The sequence below is a fragment of the Dunckerocampus dactyliophorus genome, chromosome 5 (assembly GCF_027744805.1).
Source record: "Dunckerocampus dactyliophorus isolate RoL2022-P2 chromosome 5, RoL_Ddac_1.1, whole genome shotgun sequence".
NCBI classification, from domain to species: Eukaryota; Metazoa; Chordata; class Actinopteri; order Syngnathiformes; family Syngnathidae; genus Dunckerocampus; species Dunckerocampus dactyliophorus.
This window is the reverse complement of record NC_072823.1, coordinates 28,284,636-28,309,702: the sequence shown is the minus strand read 5'-3', so window position 1 is coordinate 28,309,702 and position 25,067 is coordinate 28,284,636. Positions and strand designations below refer to the sequence as shown.

General features: G+C 42.0%; 5 non-coding genes across 5 annotated transcripts; 2 read left to right on the top strand and 3 right to left on the bottom strand.

Annotated features, from left to right (window-relative positions):
• Positions 1-2,792: 2,792 nt before the first annotated feature.
• On the top strand, positions 2,793-2,931 carry LOC129182031 (U4 spliceosomal RNA). Its single transcript, XR_008570559.1, has one exon. It is a non-coding gene; the product is annotated as a U4 spliceosomal RNA (small nuclear RNA).
• A 7,835-nt stretch (positions 2,932-10,766) lies between these two features.
• On the top strand, positions 10,767-10,840 carry trnan-guu (transfer RNA asparagine (anticodon GUU)). Its single transcript has one exon. It is a non-coding gene; the product is annotated as a tRNA-Asn (tRNA).
• Positions 10,841-14,228: 3,388 nt separating this feature from the next.
• Positions 14,229-14,302, bottom strand: trnan-guu (transfer RNA asparagine (anticodon GUU)). Its single transcript has one exon. It is a non-coding gene; the product is annotated as a tRNA-Asn (tRNA).
• Positions 14,303-14,842: 540 nt separating this feature from the next.
• On the bottom strand, positions 14,843-14,916 carry trnan-guu (transfer RNA asparagine (anticodon GUU)). The gene has a single exon. It is a non-coding gene; the product is annotated as a tRNA-Asn (tRNA).
• Positions 14,917-23,381: 8,465 nt separating this feature from the next.
• Positions 23,382-23,455, bottom strand: trnan-guu (transfer RNA asparagine (anticodon GUU)). Its single transcript has one exon. It is a non-coding gene; the product is annotated as a tRNA-Asn (tRNA).
• Positions 23,456-25,067: the final 1,612 nt, after the last annotated feature.

Sequence of the window (25,067 nt, the reverse complement as noted above, 5' to 3'; positions counted from 1 at the left end):
ACTGCCGGCTGCTCCTCTTCGGGCTCAGCTGTGAATTTCTAACAATGAACGTGTTATTTTTGAGGGTGTAATGTCAGGAGGGACTTTTTTTTTATGACTCGATGGTGTCATGACCCGGCAGTCTGTCTGTTTTTGTCCCCTGTTCAAGTGGAAGTACGGTGTTATTTTCTACTAGTTTGCTTGTCGTTTCCCGTCTCATTGATAGGCAGACGTCAGGAAGATAATCACGCTGGTGGTGGGGAAGTGAAGCACTTTATCCATATCCAAACACTCCCTCCTGCATTGTGATAAACAAATTACGCTTTTGTGGTTTGAAAGGTCATGGTTCAATTATCCCAGCTGCGTTTGTCTGAGGCGTACAATGCAGTTTGTGCCAACAATCGCCCGCATATTTTGCGTTATTAACTTGATTTGTGGGGCCAAAAGTAAGTCAATACCATTTTCCGTTCATATGCCACACAAAGCACTTCAGTGTCAGAGCACTCCTTTTGCTCGGCTCTGTCAAAAAGTGGATCTATTGACGCGTCAGAACGTCAATGCAAGATTCAGTAGGCGACTACAAGCTGGGGCCATGTATAGGATAGCTGTCAAAAACCTCAACCTCAGGATGTAACGGGTAGTTATTTTCCGAGGATGAGGCTCCTCTGCGCTTGTAGATGCGATATTAGATGTGACAGTACTTGTATTAGTGTAACACGACTGAGAGAATATTAGTTTGTGAATAATGAATTAGTGTTAAAGTCCACCATAACAGTGGATGCTATGGTAGATGATGACTTTCTTGTCCGTAAGACAAGCTTGTCAGCTTTGGTAGTGTCGCAGCCTATGGGGTTCAAATAAGGTGTGGATGTTGCTTATTTAAGAAACTTAATGGACTTATGAAATCTGTTGTATTTTTTCTCAAATTTAGTTTTTTGGATTGTTTTTTTTTGTAGAATCCTTCTTTTTACCCTTTACACTGACTTTACCAGCAGAGAGTGTATGCTTTTTGGATTAGGGAATAAGATATCCATGAATTAAATGCAAAACATTTATTGATGCAATGCATTGGCCAATTTTGCCCAGTAATTGAAAAATGGATGCAACTATTCTTATGTAACTTGCTACAAAATCTTCAACAAACTGTAATGCCCGTGCTTGTGGTTAAGGAAGATGTAGTCATCCAATCACATTATTAACTCGTAGTTACACGTTTTTATAAACCTGAACTGTTCGGGTATTTATACGTTTTTTATGTTTTTTTGCGCGAGAGGCACATGCACACACGAAGTTTAGTTCCAAATGTGAAAATTGTAAATAGTTCATGGTGTTATATTTGTAAATAAATTGTTACTTTGATGCAAAGCAAGCCTTTTTTTGTATTGTTTATGTTGTGCTGTACTTGTTTAGATATTTGAGCTGTCACAAAAGGAAAACAATTTTGTCAAAGTGAAAGTTATGATTGAAATGTATCTTTTCACAAAAGCTGGGTTTCTCTCTTTTTTAGTCAGAAACAGATATGTTCCTAAAACATACTTGTGTTGTACTTCTAATTACTAAGGAATGGAAAAAGGTAGAAACAAACCTTTCTGATGAAAGACGGGGGTCTAATCTTTATGCTTTTATAGCCAGAGAACACAATATTGTGTGTGCCTTGAAAGATCAGTCAAAATTGTCTTTTGAAAAATAGCTGGGATAGAATGAGTTAGTGTTAAATATTTTTATGACACTCATTACTGTTCATATTTACGTAAACACTCTTCCAGCCTGAGTCAAACACACACAGCCGCACTTGCATGCTCTGCTAAGCTATGCTAGCTTCCATTCACGCTCCGCAAGAGAGGAGTTTCCACGTTTTTTCGCCGCCATTTTGACATGTTTAGTTCAGGAGGGGCGGGTTAGTGTTTCCGCTACGATTGAGGGGTTCGTCGGGGAAATACTTCCCCACACGATCATTCCTTCTCCTCACGATGACATCATTTCATTCACATTATGTCACTTGCCGAGAGATTCCACTTTTAACAGTAAATACCGTTTTTATTGGCCAATTTTGTGATTCTGTCCGCAATTCCAATAATGCGGAAAAAATAGGGCCCTAATGTAAGGTTTTATGTCATCATTTTAAAGGTTTCGACAGAGCCCCAGTGCAGAAAAAACACAATAAAAAGCTGTGATTGTGAGACAAGGCTATTTTTTTTCTGTAAATATCAATCTCTGAAGTAGTTTATAGCAAAGGAAATGGGACAGATGTAATCTTGCTAGTATTTACAGAACCCTGTTGTAGACAAAGCACATTAGAATAGCGTTTGTGGTACTAGTTGGGACAAAATGTTGATCAAGTGGTAACAATTAAATATACTGTTCTGCACTAAAAAGATGAATCATGATTGATGTTGCCAAATGCTCTGTGCGGGCACCTGTATTTTATGAACGACTCATCTGTGTTGGATTAGAGACCATAATTGTAAAACATAGACTAGACTAATGACCCAACTAGTCAACTTTGTGTATTATAGCCTGTGAGGGTTATCTGAGGTGTGACTATTGTTATTGAAAACTTTACCCAATACCCTGCCTTGATGACTTTTGTATATATAGTACAGTATGTGTATTAATGTTATAAGGCAGGTCAAGTACATCAAGTACTTCAACTGTTAATGAGGCAAAAGTGTCTGATTTAAGATTGTTGCTGTCTTTGACACACCTAGGGAATTTATGAGACCAAACATATTAAAACACTGCATTTGTGGTATTGTGGGCATTGCCAAATGACTCTCTAATGCACATGACTTCATAACCTGTAACGTTCATGAGTCACTGCAGTGGCAGTGGTGTACCCTATGGGGTTTATCTGAGGCATGATTCCTGCTAGTTGAAAACTTTACCCAATACCCCGCCTTGATGACTTCAAATATAGTCGGCTGTGGCAATTTTTGATTGTGATCAAAATGACGCTTGTGTAGTCGGTGTTTGGGTATATAACAGAATTTAAGGGCACCATAAGGTTTACAAATGACCTTATAAAGTCTCATTTTGATTTTAAAACTTTACCCAAAGCATTATATTGAGGACTGTGCCACTTTTTGTCAGTCTCCACGGGGGTTTACTTTGTTGTTGAAAACAATATATTTGTTAATGTAGATAAGTTCTAGAAAGGGTAACATACTTTGGGTGTAGTTGATCCAAGTCCAACAGTATGTGTTCTTCGTTATGGGACACTAGAGGGCGGTCTTCTTCAAGTTGTCCATAGGATGCGACTCCGGTTTCGACTGCAAACTTTTCCAACAAAATCACATGAAGGGCCTGAACAGTTCGTATGAGAAAACATTTTCCATGTTTTAATGTCACACACATACTAAAAAAAGGACTTTTTAAAAACTATCTGAGTGCATATAATAGCTCTTCATTGAATGCAACCAAAGATGCACTTGCTTCATGCATGTTAGAGCTTCACCAGTCATGTTCTTTCTCTACCTCTTAATGTCTAACTCGGTTATTGTTTTCAATGTAGATGCAATGAAGATGCAGTGATTGCATCTTAGCAGAGATTACACAAGTCACACTTAATCTCTCACACATAAACCTTTCTGATATCAGAAATAGCACTTCAACTGTTTGAAGTGAAATGGGTGGCAACATGTGGCTTTGTTCGTCTTAAGCCGGGGCTTTGCCAAACATAAACACAATGCACGGAATCACAGGATTAGTTCCAAGGTAACCACGTGACCATGCAGGTGATTGCTATGGAAACCGGTGTATTCCCGCAGTCTCTGATGTTCTTTGAGGAAACGCATGACAACGTTTAATGTGATTGGGTTCGCGTCTTCGTCTAATTTGCATAATTGGCTATGACGTACTAAAAAAGTGAGTAAAAACTTCCATTCATTCATTTTACTATACCGGGTATACTATATTTACTATAATGGTCGTGGGTATGCTGGAGTCAGCCTAGCTGACTTTGGGCAGTGAGTAAAAACATAAAAAGCAATATATATATACTTTTAATGTCACATATAAAATGTATTTTTTTTGCTTTCATATGGGGGAAGGGGATCACAGCAGGACCTGTTGCTCGCTGAAAAGAGCGATACTTACTCTCATGTCAGTCTCCAAAAGTCGCTAGATTTGTCGCTAGTCGCCTTTTGAGAGTATTTAGAGGATCTGATTACTTGCTAAATGTACAGTCGTCCCTCGCCACTTCGTGGTTCGAACATCACTCCCTCGCTCTATTGCTTTTTTTAAAAAAAATGAATTCATTTATAAATAATTGCTGTTTCATGGTTGACTATGACCTATTATTAGTCAGCCATGGATGAAGAGGCCGACATGACATGCAGTAGTGGGACAAAAAGTTCTCCTCCCATTCCGTGTGGCAGTGGTACGTTTTTTGGCTTCTTACTTTGTACTTCTTCCCCACTCAGCTTCAACCCTATTCTTAAGTTTAGAATAAATACAGTGGAGGGTAACTCGTTAGCTCGGTAGAGTGCTATTTTTAAAGCGGCCGTCTCTTGGGTCACTTCAGCGATCCCGTAGCTTGTGCACAGGTGGTGCGCAATGTGCTGTAAACAAAACTAGCAGTTCTGTCTGAGTGCATGTCTATGTATGATAGATGCATGTCAGACTGGCACGTGACAAATGTCATGGTGAGGATGACTTTTTTTTTTTTTTTTAAACCCACATTACTTTTGAGATAAAATAAAGGGACGCTAATGGTGAGTTATTATGTCGTATTATTGCTGTCTGCTGTATTAAGTCATGTGAGTATAAAGGTGGCTATAGGGGTGTTATTTATTATTTATTTATTAGTCTACAGCGCTCTAATAATGTTAAACCAATTTTTTGAAGCCCATAAACATTTTTTCTATGTTCTAACTACACAAATATTCTATTTATCAATATTGAATCCTACGTCATAGAAATTCACCTGTCGTGCTGAGAGCTGGAACCAAGTGCGATAAACCAGGGACAACTGATGTGTGTTATTCATCCATCCATCTTCTATGGCACTTATCCTCACGAGGGTCCCAGGTATGCTGGAGAACTGTAGTGTGTTATAGTGTTGGGAAAGAGCACTGTGGGTTACCCAGCATGCCTTAGGGGTGTTGATGTGTGATGGCCGTGTGGTGCAGTAGATGAGCTTGCATTTATGTGTTTCATATGTGTTAACTATCTGTTGTTATGGTTGTTCACACTGAGTGCAGTGGGTGTTTGGGTTAGTGACCTCCGGTTTCATTGTGCAGTGTAATTGGAGTGTAATATGAGAAAGACTGCTTCTCTTTTCACTGTATGAGCTATCACCCCTTTTCCTGTGGTGGTGGTTTGCTTTGGTAAATGTGAAAGATTGTTACGGCAGAAGAAGCTATGTTTAATGTTAGCGAAAGATTGCTTTAGCTGACAGCGTGAAGAATGATCATGGGAATAGCACGTTTCATCCAAAATATTATAAGTTGCTATTGCTGGTTATAGTCATAGAAATAACTTCAAAGCTCGACAGTTTGCCTTCTACATTGTCAACCTCCCTCCTGTTAGTCTTGGCGGTCATCCACAAAGCCATCTGAGCCACAGCCTCATTGACTGAGATGACCATGACTGGACTCTCATAGTCTGTTGCCTGGGGCGCTCGTCTGCTCTTCATGCTGTAGTGCACAGCTCAGGCCAGCTCGAAAGGCTGGATGAATAATGGACTAGCTCGGCACTGAGGTTTGTTCATCTCCCAAACTAGTGTGCAGCGAGGCTTTGTCTCATCTCTTCATTGCCAGTGAATGCACTGTATTTGTTACCTTACGTTACCAGAGACAACATAATACAATGCCCCTGTCAGGGTTTCAGAGGTCTTATAAGCAAGGCATCAACTGGAAGGAAAAAATGCTGTTGCGCTAACTGAAAATGTGCCCGTGGCAGTTGCTAAGAAACTGCTGAGGTGTTGGTGTTGGACAGTGATAATTATACTACAAGAATGTGATTATGTGTGAAGAATTCATCCAGTGTGTGATGTAGAGGCAAGAATGTAACTGTGTGAGACAACCAAAGTAAACCAAGTCAAGAGGAGTCTGCTTGAGTAGGCCGACGGAATGTTAATCTTACTCGCCCGTGTCAAAGGAAGCACCGTCAAGGAACGCCATTTCATGAATATCAGGGACCGTCTCTGTGGATTTGTCAGCCGGCCATTGAAGGTCGCCTGCTGCCTGGTTGTTGGACACCATTGATCTTGATAAATGCCGGCCCAGAATTGGAGGGGCCTGTAAAGTTGCGTGTTTATGGCAGGCTGTGGTCATTTGATTGTCTGTTGATGGTGCAGCGGGTGCCCATCTCAAAGTCAAAGTGTGAATAATAGCTATACGCCAAGGGAGGCAAACTCAGTTGCGCAGGGGGACACAACTCAAAATCAACTTGAGGTTGTGAACAAGTCAAGACAACTTAGTATTTTTATTATTTATCCAGATATTTTCAACACATGTGCAGTATATTTCTTCATATATAAAGTATCAAAAACTTTCTTAAAACTAGGGGTGTCCTGATCTACTTTTTTTGGCTTCCGATCTGATCCGATTTTTTATCCGATCCGGTAATGGTCAAATGGTAAATGGTCTTTCACTTGTGTAGCGCTTTTACACCTGCAAGGCACTCAAAGCGCTTGGACGCTGTTAGCACATCTACCTACTGCGTTACCTTGCATTGCGCCTCACGAGGCTGCAGTCTTCTGTACTCTATGTGTATGCTAGCGGCCCCGCCTCCACCCACCGAGACAAGGAGACTGTATGACTTACAAAAGAGCTCGTTCCGCTCATGCCGTTCGATGGAACAGACATGACAAGATGCTGAAATCAGTGCACAAAATAAACCCTCTTCCTGCCTGTTTGGAGGCGAGAGATGAGGAAAACAGACACTCAACAACAAGGAGCATTCCTGATGCTAACGGTGAGGTACTGTATTATTTCTTATTATTGCTTATCATGTCTACTATATTAGGTAATACGAGTATAAAGGTGGCCTGGTGGTTAGCATGTTGGCCACACAGTCAGGAGGTTGAGAAGATCTGGGTTTGAATCTCAGTTGGGCATCTCTTTGTGGAGTTTGCATGTTCACCCCGCGTGTGGGTTTCCCCCCCCTTCCAAAAATATACATGTTGCGTTAATTGAAGACCCTAAATCAGGGGTGCTCACACTTTTTTAGGCTGCGAGCTACTTTTAAAATGACCAAGTCCCAAAGATCTACCTACTACTGTAAATATAGAAAGTATATATTTACTATATTTATTTAAAAAAAATATGAGTATGTATTTATGTAGGTTATACATGTACATTAGGAGTACACGCACTTTGTCAGCATGCAAGTACAAGTCAAAATGATGTACCTCTTCTATAAAACATATAACATATACAAAATGTAACCCCTGAAATACTATTGTAAATATGAATGATTAGTATTTCACATTCACATTTTCAAAGTTTACAGGTCATCAAAGTAGTTGCTATCATAATTCACCTCAATATGGAAATAAAGATAATACACATAACTCCTAAATAGTTAAATAGTACTGGTGATAAGTCAGTCACATTAGCTATGTAACGTTCATTAGGGCACACACTTCATGTATTACGTCCAGTTAGCATTTGCTAGCAAACATTAGCCATATACAAGAATTTAAAATGATGATGCAAAAGACAATGCAGCCCAAGTCAAGGCAACATATTGAAAAGGTTTCACCAATGGGCACATTTTGAATTTCATCGTGAAATAATAGTTTAAGAAGCCAACGTGTAGAAAACACTGATTTCTGTAGTAGAGTTCATGACGCCAAGCAAAGCCAGCAAACAATACACGTTTTTTCTACGTAGCTAGCCGCTACAAGTGAACAGATAGCTTTTGTTATAGATATAGTTATAGATATAGATATAGATATAGATATAGACATAGATATAGACATCTTACCGCAGAGTTTGTTCATCCATAATCACAATAATAAAGATGAAAGTTGCATTTTCGTGTGTAGCTTGAAACGCTGCGGGGGAGCAAGCGTGAATCAGGAGGGGAGCGTAATGTCAGCTGACTGATGTCATATGACAACTACAAAGTGACGTTTACGTAATCGACCCTTGGCGATCTACCGATAGCTTGTGATCGACGTAATGGCCACCCCTGCCCTAAATTGTCCATAGGTATGTGAGTGTGAATGGTTGTTTGTCTATATCGCCCGAAGTCAGCTGGGATAGGCTCCAGCATACCCGTGACCCTAGTGAGGATAAACGGCATAGAAGATGTTTGGATGGATGGAGCACAAATTTGACTATAAAGGTGTTATTTCATTTTTATAGGGCTCTAATAACGCTAAAAATCCTCATTAGAGTCGTGGGTATATTGAAGCCTATCCCAGCTGACACCCTGGACTGGTCGCCAGTCAATCGCAGGGCACATAAAGACAAACAACCACTCACATTCATAACTACTACTACTACTAACTATGGAAGTATTCCATTTATTAATATTGAATCCTACTTCACGAAAATTGGCTTTTCGCGGTCGAGTCTGGAACCAATTAACAGTGATAAACGAGGGATGCCTGTACATGTAAAGCAACTTGTCCCTGGGTGGGAACCAACCGCCAAGTCCGATGACATGCGCAGTTGGCCACGGTGCATGTCATATTTATGGACGCTGAGGGAGACAAATAGCAAAAAGCACGAGAAGCAGAAGAAATATGTGACGATATACTTGAACTTTCACCAGTCATTTCTTTTTGTGCTAAGTTGACAACACATCACTCTCGCGACGTCTTCTCTGGTAGCGCAGGTGTGTTAGAAAACACAGGCCATCCACAACAACAAGCTACGTTCACAGGCAGTCCCATTATAATGTGTTTTATGAGCAACGGTATACAGGTAGCATCTAGGGTTGTAAATCTCTTTGTGGTAGACGATTCCAGTGGCATCTAGATACACGGATTCCAATACGAGTCACAAAAGACATTTGAAAAACGGAACGATTCGAAACAGTGTACAAATGATACGATTGTATTCAATACGCTTCTACGGTTATGTTTGCTGATTGTACGTTTATATTTGTCGATGTTGACATTCATCTTCCGTTATAAAATAAAGAAGCTAATTCTAAGTGGTATTCTTACAGTATTTTCAAATGTGTAAAAGAGCACATAAGCATGCTGTAAGGCAGGGTCCCAAACCGCCAGGTAAACTTTCAGGCACAATGATTAAAAAAAACCCCAACAACTTTTAAATAACTACTTTGAATTTGATGTAAAATGATATCAGCCCAGGCTCTCACATTGTTTAAGAGACGCACAACAAGTCTTGCGATACCTGATGCATGTCTCTGCAAACGATGAATCTCAGGATTTATGACTGATTCTTATCGATCCAGGTGGCTGCTACCGATGCAGCAGTATCTCTCGCTTGTCAAACCGGATATCCAGTCGCATTGGTTTATCGTCCACAACCCTAGTAGCGCCGTATCTCCAGCCAATCAAAAGAACGAGATCAACTCATATGTTGATCAGTAAACTCCCTTAAGTGATGTATGAGAAGGAAACTCATGATAAGGGCTTTACTATCACCTCTAATACCTGTGGCTGTGTCTCAATTTTGTCGTCAGTGGTCTCTCACTAGATGGAGGCGCTCTGTGACCCTGCTGGTCTCACCTTCAGGAAGATTTCAAAATACCAGCCTCTGACATTTCACTCTTTCAGAGTAAATGTCAAGGACAACAACCACGGTCAGAGCCGGAACACCGACAGCATCAAACTACATTGTGGCTGCTGTGGCAATCAATCCTTCCTGGATTTTGTGGCAGCGTTTTCAAAAAGTTGCGACAAAAGTTGCCATGTTTTGAGGCTTACTGTTCTCAATAACAGTGCATATGAGTTTGTTGTCAATGTTTGAAGTGTTTTTTTAAACCTTAACCCCCAAAACACAGGATTGCAGCAAGTCTATCAGAATTTTACCAGTTCTCCCAGGATGTCGTTGGCTTTTTTTCGTATGCCTAATTTTGCTGGACTTGTGTGTGGGTGTGTGTGGCTTGCCTCTGGGTCTTTTCCTGCCCGAGGCCCTGGGGGGGAACATTAGCAGGGCTTTTCTTGTGTGGTCTGGAGGTTGTCATAGGACATGGCCAAACCATCTTACGTGTGTCTGCAATACGAGGCAGGATTCAGCAGGCTGACATGTGGGGGCTCTCAGGACTTGGTTGGAATACTTGTAGAGGCCACCTGATGTTTCCAATGGTCCTGAGGGCTCCACCGTCAATCCCGTCTACTCTGGCAGCCAGGGTGTTGTTCCATGTGTCTGAGCTCGTAGAGCAGGACGGAGAGAGTACCGGTAGATTGTATTGTCTCGCCAAAGTGGTTGTTTTTTTTCTTTTGTCTCTGACCCTCCGAAATCCCTATTTGATTGAATGTATGTGGTGGCATTTTGCTCTGATTTCACTTGACGCCTCGCTACGACTATTGTTGGCCCCCCACATGCTTCTTGAGCCCATGATGACTACATCCGGACATGATGTCACATGCAATCCAGCAATACAGAAATGTGTTGAAATGTAAAATGAGTATAGAAATGTGCTGAAATCTAGAATGAATGGTTTGAATGTTGAAGAGCTGAAGCTGTACTGAAATGCTGAAGATATCAATTAAGTGGTTAGAAGCAAGACATTTGCAGGAAGTCCGCGGTTTCTCTTTGGGAAAGCTAGTCAATCGGGATCACTGAGCAGGAACATGGCCCAAGCCCGCTCTATGAACGCGTGTTGTGAATCAGCACGACAAGATGGTCCTCAGGGGAGTCTCTGTGGTGCAATCGGTTAGCACGTTTGGCTGTTAACCGAAAGGTTGGTGGTTCAAGCACACCCAGGGACAACTGGCTGCTTTTACCAAAAGCAGACAGGGGCTTTCCTCAGTCTTCCTGCAGTCTTGGTCTGCAGAAGAATTTAAATTGAGGAGGAAGTCAAGGAAAGATGCCCTTGTCAGCGCCAAAAACCCTTGTGGTTGCTGAGAACAAGTTCAGATACAGTAAAACTGTTAACTGTACTGGTGGTTCGACCCCCACCCAGAGACGAGTTGCTGTCATTTCCTTGTTTGTTTTGTGTCTATATTGATTTGTCCGTATTCCCATGAACTGGAAAGTAGCATGTACAGCCTGCTGAGTTTATAAATGAAGGCTTGAATGTTGAGGTCCAAAGGTTGCCTGGCCTTTGGCACTGGTACCATGCTGGATATTTTCCACTGCTGTGTCACTCTCCCCAGCCTCCTGCTCAACATGAAAACACACTCCACTACCCTGCACAGTTGGTTTGGGCTGTCTTGAGCCAGTGCCATCTGGGCCAACATCCTGACTTCCCTTGGTCCCCCCGGGGTTGTTTTCTCAGCCAGATTTCTTTTTGAGGATGTCTAACATGCTCTTCCCTCTCTCGTCTGTCTGCACCACCCATTGTTTTCTGCGTCCTGATTGGCTGTAGACCATTAATCCCGCCATATCCCCTGTGTCATCGCTAGTTTGTAAATTAATCTTCGGTTCGTCTGCAGGAGTATGGTTTAACAAAGATACAAAAACATCACAGTACAGCGGAATGGCGCCAGGACGAAAAGGCACGGTCACAGGAGTGAAACATGCGTGACAAGAAATGATTAATTTTGTGTTGATCATTAAGGTTGATCATTAAAAGTCAAACGAACGTTTTTGAGACAAGAGAGCAATGTGATACAATGTTATTGCCTGTCTGAGAAAAGTGTATGGTTAGGGATTTTACAGCCTTAAAACATATATCATATATAAATAAATAATATAAAAACACAATAATAAATTCAGTTGGCTACTTTGCAGATTTCACTTATTGTTGGCTATTTTGGAAACCTATCCCCCGCGATAAATGAGGTAACACTGTATCCAAAAACAATTTCAGTGTCATCGGGATCAGTCAGTGACAGCTGCTGTAAGTAACCCTGCTAAGAAGATTGCAGACTGCACCAGTAACAAATTAAGGGTGATTTCATTAACCACAAAGGACCAAAGGCAAGGACCACGAATCTTTACTAAATCATCTTGACCTGTGACAGAAGGCTAAGCTTAATGCATAACAATGATGATATTCACAATGTGCGGCCCATTTAAATACGCCTGGTGTGTATCTTAATTCTCTCACCAGTTAAAGGTCGGCCACACAGCAACTTGCCTGGCAGCATGAAACACACAGAATACCAAACAAGGAGAGCGGTAGAAGTGCATCTGAAAAAAATATTACCGACTTAACATATTTATGACTTGAGAATTAAAAACGATATTGTTTGATGTTGATAGCTGTCATGCCACAGTCGGGCATAAATGTCATTTCTTGTCATGCCTGAGGTACATTGACTGCCCTGAGGGATATTTCATGGCTTCCACACAGGAAATACTCTTTACATCAGCTGAAGCTGATTAGGTGCTAAAAAGGGAGTCATTCGCCGGATAATGAAAACTGCTCAATAAAAATGTTCTGGAAATGTCACTGATGACGCATAATCTCTCATTAAGTCACTTTTTTCATTTTCCTCTTCCCTCACGGATGTGGTTGCTGTCTTTAGACACATGTCTGAATACATGTATGATCAAAAGCACAAAGTTGAAAGGTACTATTTGGAACATGATTTGTTGACTGCTTTATTAGTTGGTGTTATTCACCGTACAACACCCTTAATGGTCATCAGTTGGCTTATTTGAGTCATTGGGGGTGTTCTGTCCGATATCAGTAAAAAAAAAAAACAGTATCCGATTCTATCGGCTTGCATCTCAATTGTCCGATATTGGCACTCTGATACAAGTAGTCCATTCCAGACTTGGCACACAACAGCAGCGTGTACTATTGGTGGGGGAAATAATGGATTCTTAGATGCATCGCGAAGGCAACATTGACAATTATTTATCGATTCGTAAATGTCAATGATCGATGCTGTAAAAGGTGGAATGCGGAAGTGCCACCCGGGCAGTTTATGCTGCACCTAAGTGTAAGACGCTACCAGAATGGCTGAGCGTAAACTCCGACCGCACCCGCTGGATTTAAGCGAGCGTCTGGAAGCACTTTGGCTTTCACGTAGTTGAAGGTAAAAAGCGCCGGACAACATGCAAGCTTTGTCATACAAGCTGGGAACATGACAGACATGAGGAAGCACATAGCACGTTTCCACCCAAACGAGGAGGAAAAACAGACAGCTGAAGTTGCTGCCAACCAGAGAACCACCGAGCAGGCGATAACTAATTTTCCGCCCAACTCAGAAAAGCGAATCACAAAAAGTCAATCACAACTTCAATTGCGAAGTATTTGCGCGATTGTTCGGTTGTTGAGAAATAGGGCTTATGTCACCTAACAGCGCACTTCATTACTGATGACTGCAAGCTAGCATCTCATGTGCTACAAACAAATACATGGCTGAGCCGTGCAATAATGTTGCAGATGTTGATTTCTTGTGGCCTTTTCATTTGTATTATGTGTGAATGAGGGCAACCTAGTTTTTGAGTTATTCATAATATACTGAAGCCTCCAAGCATTATTCTTGGATGAGAGCTGCTGGTACAGAAATCTATATTTTGTATGAAAGCTGTTTTGACTTCTGTACAGCAAAAATATAATTTTTCTCAGGATTTTAGTTTGAATTCAGAAGTCTATTATTTATTTGTGAATAATCGCAGATGTTTTAATTTTGGTAATTCAGAATATGCTGAAGTTTGTGTTAATTTTATACATGCTGCTACTGGTGCACTTTACTTTTCCTGCTGATTCTGTGCAATGGGAAATGTGTTGGTAGATGTAGCCTTCCAATTATTAAAAGATAATCTGTTTCATGTTTATATTAATTGTGGATCATTACAAATATGCTTTGTTTTAGTGGTACAGAGTGAGTAAAAAGAAGGTATATATAGAAAAAATGATGCTTAAAAAAATCGACAAACTATTGATCACAAAAAAGATGCATCGATAATTGTTTTATCATCGCATCGCAGACCTCTGAATCGTAAGTATAGCTGTGCGGATATCAGATCGATATCTGTATTGGGATGATATTCAAGGCTGCAATATCGGAATGGGATCGGATATGAAAATTGTTTTCTTGCTTCATTTTTTTATGGTTTGTGAAATAAACTTGTTGAGCTTTCTTTTGGTCAGGTGACTCCTTCCGTTGGTCTGACAGCTCCTTCATCAGTCATCACTTGAAGGTTGGAAATCTTTTTTGTATCGCAGGACTGATATTTTTTGCGAGAGGAAAAAGCGTGCGTCCCTGGGTGGGCTCGAACCACCAACCTTTCGGTTAACAGCCGAACGCGCTAACCGATTGCGCCACAGAGACCTGTAGCGAGTGCTGTGTGGCTCCATACTTGATTATCACACGGAGGCGGGTCTGCCAACTACTCATTGGGGCTCTGACAAAGGAGCGTGTTGCTATAGCCTAATCAGCACATTTCACCCATAGACTTTCCTCTTGCTCTGCTCCACGCTCTCAGTACAAGCCTGCCCCCACCCTGCTCATGGGCCGACAAGCAAGCACTTCCTCCCCCACCCGCTCAGTGTCAGTTGAGCTTTGATATACATTGTTCTGTTTGCAACTTTACATGGTGGTTTTGTACAAGTTAATGGTTGTTTTCTGTTTTGTTTTTTGTTTCTGTTCATTTCATGCAGGTACTCAGGGTTAGCTTTGACACTAAATTTGTGATTTAGAGCAGAAATGACCGGTAAGAGCAGCCATTCCTGGAGGTTTAATGTTGCAGCAAGACGATCCCTATGAATGTGGGGATGTTTTTTTTTGCAAAAGTACTTTGGCTGTTTTCGACAAGATTTCATTGGGTCCTACATGAAAGCAAATTACAATGCAATATTTTAAAAAGTACAGCGTCCCTGGGTGGGCTCGAACCACCAACCTTTCGGTTAACAGCCGAACGCGCTAACCGATTGCGCCACAGAGACTTGTAAAGCGCATGTATCTCACGCCGTACTCGATAATGTGACACCGAGCAGAGGGCGCCCAGCCGTGTAAGTGAACCGTGACCTCTCTTGTAGAGGAGATAAACAGTTGGTTTCCTTAAATAGTTCAATATCTCCACTTTTCGCAGCCTCCGATAAGCCAGGGGCGAGTATGGTCATTTCAGCTTGTTGAGCCAAGGGGTAAAAGGAAGAGTGACATACTAATAGCTGTCACTAGCGGTTGCCCTCGGGTCTGACGGATAATATAAGTTATACTATACAGCTCTTTCATGTTGTTTGTAACGTTTTGTGTGTTTCAATAACATTTGCTTTGGGTCTTGTGGTTATGGGACATAGAAAGAAATTGCCATTGTGCTGGCTTGCTTTGTCCCACTATTCAAAAAGAAACTGTCAGCTTCGCAGTGAGGTAGTCAGTAGTTTCCATGCACTAAATTAGCCAAATTACTGAAATAATGCGGCTTCTCCATTTTTCACACCTCAGCGTGACATTCTTGTTTACGGTACATGCGCCGTCTCCACTGCGATTATTGGTCATGCGTTGTGTCCCTCCCAAAACACTAGATGGCTGTTTGGCTTTTTCCAGTGCAGGTAAAAATGTGGCTTTTCCGGTTGACCAAGAGATCTGGCAATACGTTTCGCCTTCCGGTGCTTGCAAATGTGCATGAGAAAGACTTACACAATCCACATTTTGCTATCTTTTGAAGTGATTATGCAACACAGAAACACAGAAACAGCTGGTGCCTTTTCAATTTATGATTTGCACAGAAGCAATACAGGTTGTCGCAGTGTGACCACTACTTTTTGAAGTCACAAAGTACGATCGTCCGGCTTTCCCTTCATATGTACTGTACATTATGTCTGAACATTACAGCACTGAACATTACCTGGAACCGCTACTAACAATGTACAGCCATCATGTCACATATTAAAAGTGTCTCCTTGTATAATATTCTGCCACTTATTTGGGACCCTATGAAATCAGTTTTCCCAAATTACATTTTCCATCCATCCATCCATTGTCTACAACGCTTATCCTCATTAGGGTCGCGGGTATGCTGGAGCCTATCCCAGTTGACTTCGGGCGAGAGGCTGGGTACACCCTGGACTAGTCGCTAGCCAATCGCAGGGACATACTGTATAGACAAACAACCATTCACACTCACATTCATACCTATGGACAATTGGCAGGAAATGAATGTTTTCGGAATGTGGGAGGAAATCAGAGTACCCGGAGAAAACCCACACACACACGGGGAGAACATGCAAACTACACACAGAAATACCCAACGGAGATTTGAACCCAGGTCTTCCCGATCTCCAGACTGTGTGGCCAACATGCTAACCGAAAAAAAGAAATCAGGAAGAGATCAAACACTTTTTCCCACCACAATATGTTGAAGGTCAGAAGTGTGTTGTGTGTGTTGAGAATGTTTGTTGACGGTTAAGACGAGCTGGGTGCAAGAATAAACGTGCCTGTCGTCCTCATTTCACTCAGAACTTGCAGGACATCAGCGGGCATCGTAAAAAACACTCATTTGCATTAACAAGTGGTAAAACACAACACGTGTTTAACAGTAGATTCAGTTTTTATTGGCTAATTCCGCAAGTCTGTCTGTGATTCCGTTAACGCGGAAAATTATAGGGCCCTATTTTTTATGGTACCAAGATGCTTTATAAATATTGACTCATTTCAGTATCTGTAGCTTTATTTTGTCCCCTTTTTGGTGTGAACATTGTTTCCCTCCCTTGGGCTTCCTCTTGTTCTCTTGTTAATTAATTTTGATAAGAGCGATGTCATGATGCAAAAAAAACTCGCTCTGATGAGCCATTGATCAAAGTGTATCCATGCAAGCAGGAAATGCTGTCGGAATCACGGAATCGGACAATAAAAAACAGAATTTACTGTTAAATGTGGAATCTCGCAGAAACTGACATAATGTGAATGAAATGCTGTTATCGTGAGGAGAAGGCACTAACCCGCTTCCTCCTGAAGTAAGCATGTCAAGGCGGCTACCTGAAAAACGTCAAAAACGGAACTTGGAAAAAAATAGGGCCCTACATAAAAGCAAGCACATCCCTGGGTGGGCTCGAACCACCAACCTTTTGGTTAACAGCCGAACGCACTCACCGAATACGCCTCATCAAGAGGGTCTTTAGAGCCTAACAGGCAACGGGTAGTGCTCTCCACACCAGGGGTTTTCATGGTCTTTTTTTGGTGCCCACTCAGAAGTCTCACCTGGTGTCGAACTGCATAAATCACCCGCTGCTTGTCAGTGTTGTCCAACCTCCCCTACAGTGTTGTAAAAGTTAGTTCCTGCTCTTTGGTCAAACAAAGAGATGTTTGCTCCCGTAGGCCCACCAAATTCTCAGCAAGTCTATCCACGTGCTGGTATCCTTGCAAAGGGTCTTCAGTAGCCTGGAAATTGACAAATCAATAAACTGTTTCATTTTCAGTTTATGAAACTTGAAGATGCAATACATATGAGAAAAATAACTAATATATTCAACATGGATGTGCTGGGTGTCTGGATGGAAGTGCTGCGTGACTGGAGGGACATTTTCCTGGGTGGCTGGCTGGATGTGCTGGGTGTAACCTGGAAAATCAAGTCATGGTTATAATATCAGTCAATGAATCTTGATATGATGTGATATGACTTAAAAATAACCACAATGTATGATTATGGCATCATAGGCAGTTATAGAGAATCATAACGGAAGCATGTAAACACTGCATTAAAAATATGTGAAATATTACCTCATGTCCTCCTTGACCATCAACACCAGGAGGGCAGATTGGAAGTACATGTGCAGGGTTCAGTGGTTGTTGTGCCAGATGACAAGGTGGTTGCCACAGTGATAGAGCCCAGAATGGAAGCTGTTGGACCAGAACCAGTAGAAATGGATGCAGTGATTTGAAAGGGTTCCAAGTCCAGGGGTCCTTTGTGTTGTCACAGAAGCACTGGTCTTCCTCCCCCTGTCATCAACCACATTAGGTTGCTCAATTCAAATCAGCGGGTGATCAAGACCTCACAGAACATTGTTGGGGCAGCCCTCCCCTCACTGCAAGACATTTATAAATCGCGAGTCCTACGCAGAACACACAACCTCATCAAGGACAGCACACATCCACAACACTCATTATTCACACTCCTACCGTCAGGCAGACGCTACAGGAGTTTGAAGTCCAGGACCACAAGGCTGGCAAACAGCTTTTACCCACAGGCCATCAGGCTTCTCAACGAAGCACTCGCACACGCCGCACGCAACACACGCACACACTCATAGCACTTTATTTATTTATTTATTTATTTATTTATTTATTTGTATTATTTACTTGTATTAATGTCTCTTCTGTTGTTGTTGCTTAATTTATTGGTATATATGTTTATGTGTTTATGTTTCTTATGTTCTTATTCTTTTTCTTGTGTTTTCTTTCTTTTCTTGGGAGAATGAACAGAATAAGATTTTCATTGCATGGTATAACTGCTGTTTGACCATGCACATGACAATAAAACTCTCTTGAATCTCTTGAATCTCTTGAATCAATTAATTCCCTTGATGATAAGCCACAGGTCTGGGTGATAAGCCTGGATGTAACCGGATAGAAGCCATCTAGAGCTTGTGCTCCCAGAAGTTCAAACATTCAGCGCCACTCGTCTATGTGGTTCTCTTCCAGCTGTTTTACAACCCTTGTTGGACTGTTTACCAAGGCCTCTTTCATGCAGAAGCCGAATCACTCTGATGTCACTTGCACACCTTTAAGACAGACAGAAGCAGATATTTCAGTCAGAAAGTATTGTATCAGTTTCTTCATGAGTGACAGACTTAAAACAACGTAACCCTCTTACTTTCTTGTGAGGATGACCCAGAATTCGGATCTATGTGCCGCGTCCAGTTGTTCGAGTATGGTCTGGCTCCAGGACAGGTGGGTGGCTCTATATTTTGTGCAGGTTAACGTTTTAGTTACAACATTGTACATTCGGTCCACATCTAGGACCCTCGGTGCTGACTTCTCCAGTGAGTTGGTGCTGCTCACAAGCAGGGTTGAGGCAAACCAGTTTAACCTTCCATGACCTGTATGGCATCCACACAATTAGTGGGTGTGGTGGGAAGTACCAAAGTTTCAAATGTCCTGAAGCTGCACTTTTCCCTTGGGTCCCTTCTTAAATAAGGTCTTCATAATCCATTTGTGGCCTTCAGGTGGCAATCCCTCGGACCACAAAAGATGGAGTTGAGAAACATGAGTGTCTCTCAATGGTTCTGCAGCCTCCATAGACAAAAAAACAGGGTTAATATACCAACTGAGCAAGGTACACTAATATAGAATGAAATATTTATTCCTATTGCTCAAAACACAAGCACCCGAAATACAAATATTTTTAATACAACAGGTAGCACTGTTGGCAATTAGTGTTAAGTCAATAAAACAGGTGAAGGTCGTAAACCAAGCAAGTCAACAAAAAGCATCACTACTCACGGAGGTAGAAGAAGTGCTGGCTCGAGAAGTGCTGCTGCTTCCAGCTTGATTTAGTGGGGGTAGTGGAAGAAGCACAGGTCGAGATCTGTAAACAACCCTAAATTAATTGTAAGCACTCTGAAAACAAGCACCTGGAACTATTTTTCAATACAACATCACATCTGTGTTTGGCAAGTAGGTGTCAAGTCAGCTATTTTTGAGACACAAACTTCTTTAAACTTCTTTAAAGAGTAAACACAACGTAATATAATATAACATGACTAAAGAGAGACGTGCTGGCTGGAGAACTGCTGCTTCCTGCATGTTCACTGGGTGTGTTTTTTGCAGCAGCAGCAGAGGCCTCGGCCTATAAAATTAGAATTGTAATTATGACTAGTTTGAAATCAAACCTACCTAACTTATTAATTATGAGCCAGTGCTACTTACCCGTGTTACTCTCCTGGCCACTAAATTTGGTATAGCAGCTGCAGTGTGGCTTCCACGAAATCTTGACATGGTAAACTGGTTGGACTACTGAGCTTTCTGTTGGGAAAGGTTGGACTGCTGAGGAGATGTGGACCACTGGACTCTGTTTGGTGACTGCTGCGGGGCTTTGGACGGGATCTTGTGCTTGTGTTTGTGGGGTTGCTGTTGCTGTTTTAGTGTGGAAACCACATTTGCATGTCCCCACTTGGCTGAACAAAGACATTTGCCCAGGATGTGGGGGGCTGGGGCCACGGGCGGGCGGGGCACTTCTGTGCACTTGGGGGTTATTCGGCAGTCTCCAGGGGGCGGTGCCCATGCTACTGGTGGCCCGCCGCGGCTGCTGTGGGGCCGGGATGTCTGATGGGGTAGGGCTTGGTTTTGCTCGTGGGGACCGTTGGCCTGGGTGATGGGCAGGGTGTGGTGAGCGTGTGCCCTGGGGCTGAGTCTGCCGGGTGTGTGGTGCTCTGCCGGGTGCTTGGGCATTTGGGGTTTTCTTACTCTTTGACGGTCTGCGTTCTGCGGCTCGGGATCTGGTGTGTGGGTCTGGGACCCCAGGGTCCCCTACTCTGTTGCGCCCCGGGTCCCCTGGGGTATTTTATCATTTGTTTAGAACCTATGAGGTTCTTGAGGGGACATGGAAGTTTTATTTTTTTTGAAGACCATTCCTGATGAAATTATCCATCTACAAGTGAGATAGATTTTCAGGAGTGGGAATACACTAGATATGCACCAGAAATAAAATGCAATAAGAAATATTAATAATTAATGTTAGCAATTGTAAATGTCATGGGAGTCGTTGCGTGAGTACTGAGCCTGTTAGTCTTCTCATATTCCAATATTTGCTGGAGGAATAAACACTCTGAAGCATCAATCAAAGGGAAAAAAAATTAAAAGTCGCCAAAAAACACATCATACGCAAAACACTGCCATCTAGTGGTAACAACGAGATACAGCAGATTAAAACATTTATGACATCAAAAAAGAAAAGTTGTTGCTCCAATGTATTTATTTTTTAAATGAATAAGTGTTAATATGTCAAAGTTGTGCAATGTTGAGCGCTGATAGATGAAAAAGGGTGTAGTTTTTATAATAATCAGTGTTAACTTGTGCATTCACACGCTGCATGCTAGCATGCCAGCAGTCCTCCCTCGCTGTATTGGCGGTGACAGTGTTGCCTTTAGCAGTCATAATGTTTTGGCAACTGCTTGTAACACTCCATAATAATATATAATAATATACTCGTTTTTTGTAAAATACACTGGCTGGGATCGCTTCACTTTTCAGCGGAAGTAATTTGACGTCAAACGCCCTCTTTCATGTGAACGCGCACTTAGCACAAAGCTGAAAACCAAACTTGACAAAGTAAGCTGATAACTAGCGTCGCGGGATCAATTAAGTCTGATTGCGGATGTTAGGTTTTGTCGAGTTGCGTCTTGAGCACAAACCTTGGGTTCGTGGAGCCGATGTCGCCGTATACCCCCTAAATGTTGGAATATGCTAATAGAGCCGGAAGCACCAGGGCGCTCGGTCATTGGCCCAATGTTAGATGTATTGGAGAAAGTTGGACGAAAGCGGAGCTGATTGGGTGCAGACAAACAAACGGCACCAAAGAACAAGTTTGTGAAAAGTTTAATAATACTCATCATTTATCAGCTGCACAAATTCAACGTCGAGTTGAGCTGGAGCAAATATAAATATACACAGCATGTTGTAGCATCGTCTCTTCTATACAGTAGACGCCCCTACAACGTAAATAATCCCTTCCGAGAACCTTTATGCTATTTTTTGCTATGCTATTTTTATGTTATACGAAGCGTAAAATACATGTAAATAGCCTAATCCGTTCCAAGATCTTCCCAAACTCACCCCTTTGTCACTTCAAAATATTCAAAGTCCACCAAATATGGTGGGAAAATATAAGAAAATGTTAGCATAAACATAGTAGCGAAACATTCCAATATAAAATAAGGTAATAAATAAGATTACTGTAAATGAATAAAACTGAAAAACAAAAAAATCTTACCGTTCAGGAGAACGCAAGTGGAGGCAGGAAGGAGGAGGAGGACTAGCCTGAGTCGAAACGCGCCTCAGAGTCTAAGAGTCAGCTGGTCTCACAGACAAGCGCACACGCACTACACGATAATGCTGTGTGCAACATTTTAATTTGTAACTTAACTTAATTGTTTAAGTTAGTTTATAAGGGCGACTACGAAGAGGAAGGAGGTTGAAGGGAGAAGCCTGTCTCTCACACAAACTTATGTACGCGCTGTATAAGTCAGCTAATGAGATGAGAGCGTAGGCGGTGCCCCGATAATCAGCCAATGAGATGAGAGCGTAGGCGGTGCCCCGATAATCAGCCAATGAGATGTGCCCCGATAATCAGCCAATGAGATGAGAGCGTAGGCGGTGCCCCGATAATCAGCCAATGAGATGAGAGCGTAGGCGGTGCCCCGATAATCAGCCAATGAGATGAGAGCGGAGGCGGTGCCCCGATAATCAGCCAATGAGATGAGAGCGGAGGCGGTACCTCGAAAATCAGCCAATGAGAGCGTGAAGCGTCAGAAGGCGTCACCAAGTGTTAGTCTGAACTTGCAACGACTTGAGGCATAAATAAAGTTGATTGGGGGGAAAAAAACACAAAACTTGCACCGACTTGACGCTTTACGTTATATGGAATTTCTTCCGTAATACGATGCAAAAACTTTACATAAATTCTTTACGTTCAGTGGAATTTACGTAAAAGGAGGTTTATATTATGCGAGGTACTACAGTACTTCGTGAGATGAGTGTCGTCATCTCCGTGATCATATCCGTGAGTGGTTAAGTGTTGGAATATGCTAATAAAGTCTTTCCAGCCGGTCACTAAAGCAGGTGACTTTAATGAGCTCATCATTAAATCGTAAATTGGAGCGAAAACCTGCAGTGTCTCAAGACGGCCCTCCATTGACACATGTGGTGTATGATAAATCTTTCTGCAAACATTATGTTAGCGACATGCTGACAAACAGAAACGCAACCCAGACTGCGTATTCAGGTCTCCTCTGCTTCAGCCCTGTTTCCTGCCCTGTATTTGACTGGGAAATGTGCAAATTCAGCTGTTTTTAATGAAGAAAGCGTTCAAAATTATTGATACAGAAAATAGATTTATAAATACAGATGCACCAACACATATTTTTTTCACTTCCGAACTGAAGTTTCTTTGCCACCATGGAGGCGAGGATTAGGAGCTTAGAAGAGCGGCTCTGCACTTGGAAGGACATACTTTAGCCAGGCTAGCTACAGTGTGTCCATTACATTTTGCAGCCAGCTAAGCACAGATCTGGCTCATGGAACGGAAATCTCCGCAGGTTGGACCGGAAATTTTTGATCCATGAATTACGCTTTACGGAAACCTTTACGGATACTGGATGAGATCAAGCCCATCTATATTTATAACATCAGTGGGCAAATAGGGCAGAGCCTTTCCCCTGACTATCACTGGAAAGCACTAAGTGAAAAAGTGAATCGTCCCTGGGTGGGCTCGAACCACCAACCTTTCGGTTAACAGCCGAACGCGCTAACCGATTGCGCCACAGAGACTTGCCTGCACTTAGCAGCTCTGCCTGCATAGCATACTGGCAGTAATAGCATATATAGCACTACATATATACAGTAGATTGTGGTTCCAATATCGCTCACTCTATGGCGGCTTATCAAAAATTAATTTATTAAAAGTAATCGCTGTTTTGTAGTAGACAATGGCTCATTATTACCCAAAAATATTGAAGTGCAAGTTTTATGTAGTATTCTGGCCACTATGCGTCACTAATGACGCAAAACATTTATGAGACATGACACACACTAACATCACACTGCATACAACATCAGCCATGGCATGTCTGACATGATAGAGGGAAAAGAAGTTCTCCTCCTATTCCTATTCCTATTCCTATTCCTATTCCTATTCCTATTCCTATCCCTCCTACTCCTATTGGCTTCTTAATTTGTTTGTCTTCCTCACTCCATTTGAAACCCTTTCTTAAGTTTAGAACAATTGAATTGAAGGCTAACTAGTTAGCTCGCTAGCATGCTGTGCAGCTGTGGTCGTCTCCTGTGTCCCTGCAGTGATGTGCATTAGCCTATGCATTAGGAATGTGGTGTAAACAAAGAATAATAGAACTGTAAAGTTGACTATAGGGGTGTTATTTCATGTCTGCATGGCTCTAATAATGGTTTAAAAAAGTATTTAGAAAGTCGTAACCACGTTTTCTATGGTCTAACGCCAAACATATTTCATTTATTAACATTGAATTCTACTTTGTGGAAATTCACTTACCGAGGTCGGGTCTGAAACCAATTAGCCACAATGGGACCGCTGTATACTCCGGGGTGTATCTTACTCTATTGGTGTATTGTACTGAGCAGCCAGGACATAGATGCAGGAACAGCTCCTGTATGTCACAGCCTTGATTTGCAGTTCCATGTTTAGCATCACTCAGGTGTCAGAAGAATTGATACCCTCGATACTAATTGAATCAAAAACACAAACTATAAATTGATATCTACTTTTTTAGGTATTGTCAGTAGCGAGCATACGATCTCCCTCGGTGAGGCGTATCGACTCCCACGTGGGCAGTTTTGCGTATGAGCAGTGTGGTGACTAAGCAGCAGTGTTGCCAAGTGTTTTTTTTTGTAAAGTAGCTCGCAAATTCCCAAGTTCTCTGTTGTTTTGGACTTGTTTTCCGAGCTCCAGTCGCTTGTTCCTCTTGGCAGTCGGTGCAGAAGAAGAACGCCTGCTGTTTTTAAACGTGGCTCAACAAGCACGGGGAAACACATAAACGCGGCTTATCAGTGATCCAGGTAGTATGAGTGGCGTGTGGAGATAAGCGGGTGAATGCGGCGCCGTTATAAATTCATAAAATCGGCATGCACACGGTGCCTTCGAACCTCGCGAAACACCTGAAAGACAGGCACCCCGCTTTTTAAAGAAATGAAGGTTGAGACAGTTTCAGTTTACTATCACTGGTGTCACGTTATACATGACCCGAATATACAGTACGTTCCGTTATTTGGACTTGACATCCATCTTACTATGCTTGTACAGCTGCAGGCTTGTAATACTCGCTCTCTCCCTTATGTGAACACAGATGGTTAGCTAATAATGTAACTATTAGGGATGTAGCCAAATGAAAATATCATATTACGACTATTG